Source organism: Lolium rigidum, chromosome 5 (assembly GCF_022539505.1).
Source record: "Lolium rigidum isolate FL_2022 chromosome 5, APGP_CSIRO_Lrig_0.1, whole genome shotgun sequence".
Lineage (NCBI taxonomy): Eukaryota > Viridiplantae > Streptophyta > Magnoliopsida > Poales > Poaceae > Lolium > Lolium rigidum.
The window spans coordinates 6,623,831-6,625,730 of NC_061512.1; positions in this window are offsets into that span (position 1 = coordinate 6,623,831).

A 1,900-nucleotide genomic window follows, 5' to 3' on the forward strand; every position below is an offset into this window, starting at 1 on the left:
GACTCTTGTTGTTTACATATCACACATGTATCAATGTTTCTGTTAATACAATTATAGCATGGTATATAAACATTTATCATAAACATAAAGATATATAATAACCACTTTTATTATTGCCTCTTGGGCATATCTCCAACACATATGAGTCGTGCTACACCATTAAAAATAAGAGTTGGGAAAGTATGGAACATGTGTGGTGAAGCTAGATATGCACAAGGCTTACGATAGAGTCGAGTGGGGATTTCTGGAAAAAATATTGGTGCTCCTTGGGTTTGATACAAGCTAGGTGGATCTTATTATGGTGTGTGTTTCTCCGGTGAGATACCAAGTTTGGATGGATAACTCTTACTCCGATTTTATCTATCCAACTAGGGGAATTTGCTTGGGGATCGTCTTTCGTCGTATTTGTTCGTATTGTGTGCGGATGGACTCACTAACTTCCTGAAATTTGAAGAAAATGTGGAAAACTTGTTAGGGGTGAAATTTTTTAAAGGTGCTCCGGTGGTTTCGCATCTTCCCTTTGCGGATGGTTCATTAATTCCTATGAGAGTGGATGCGCCAGATGCGACTAGACCCTTGCGTGTTTTGGATGATTACTGTGCTGCGTCAGGTCAACTTGTAAGCGAGGGGAAGTCAAGTATTTTTTTATCCCGTGCACCAATGTGGGCACCATGGTTGATGTATGCTTAGTTATGAATATTATGACTAAAGCCATAACTGATAAGTACCTTGGTTTGCCCCTTTGATTGGTATTGATAGATGATACGTCTCCGACGTATCGATAATTTCTTATGTTCCATGCTACATTATTGATGATATCTACATGTTTTATACACATTATATGTCGTATTTATGCATTTTCCGGCACTAACCTATTAACAAGATGCCGAAGAGCCGCTGTCGTTTTCTGCCGTTTTTGGTTTCGTAAATCCTACAAAGGAAATATTCTCGGAATTGGACGAAATCAACGCCTGTGGTCCTATTTTGCCACGAAGCTTCCAGAAGACCGAGGGGGAAAGGAAGTGGGGCCACGAGGCGCCGACACGCTAGGGCGGCGCGGCCCAGGCCCTGGCCGCGCCGGCCTGTGGTGTGGGCCCCTCGTGCCGCCTCTTTACCTGCCCTTCCGCCTACTTAAAGCCTCCATCGCGAAACCCCCGCATCGAGAGTCACGATACGGAAAACCTCACCGAGACGCCGCCGCCGCCAATCCCATCTCGGGGGATTCTGGAGATCACCTCCGGCACCCCGCCGGAGACGGGATTCATCTCCCTGAGGACTCTTCACCGCCATGGTCGCTCTCCGGAGTGATGAGTGAGTAGTTCACCCCTGGACTATGGGTCCATAGCAGTAGCTAGATGGTTGTCTTCTCCTCATTGTGCTTCATTGTTGGATCTTGTGAGCTGCCTAACATGATCAAGATCATCTATCCGTAATATTATATGTTGTGTTTGTCTGGATCCGATGGATAGAGAATATTATGTTATGTTAATTATCAAGTTATTACCTATGTGTTGTTTATGATCTTGCATGCTCTCCGTTATTAGTAGAGGCTCTGGCCAAGTTTTTGCTCTTAACTCCAAGAGGGAGTATTTATGCTCGATAGTGGGTTCATGCCTCCATTAAATCTAGGACAAGTGACGTAAAGTTCTAAGGTTGTGGATGTGTCGTTGCCACTAGGGATAAAACATTGATGCTATGTCCGAGGATGTAGTTATTGATTACATTACGCACCATACTTAATGCAATTGTCCGTTGTTTTGCAACTTAATACCGGAAGGGGTTCGGATGATAACCCGAAGGTGGACTTTTTAGGCATAGATGCATGCCGGATAGCGGTCTATGTACTTTGTCGTAATGCCCAATTAAATCTCACTATATTTATCATATCATGTATGTGCAT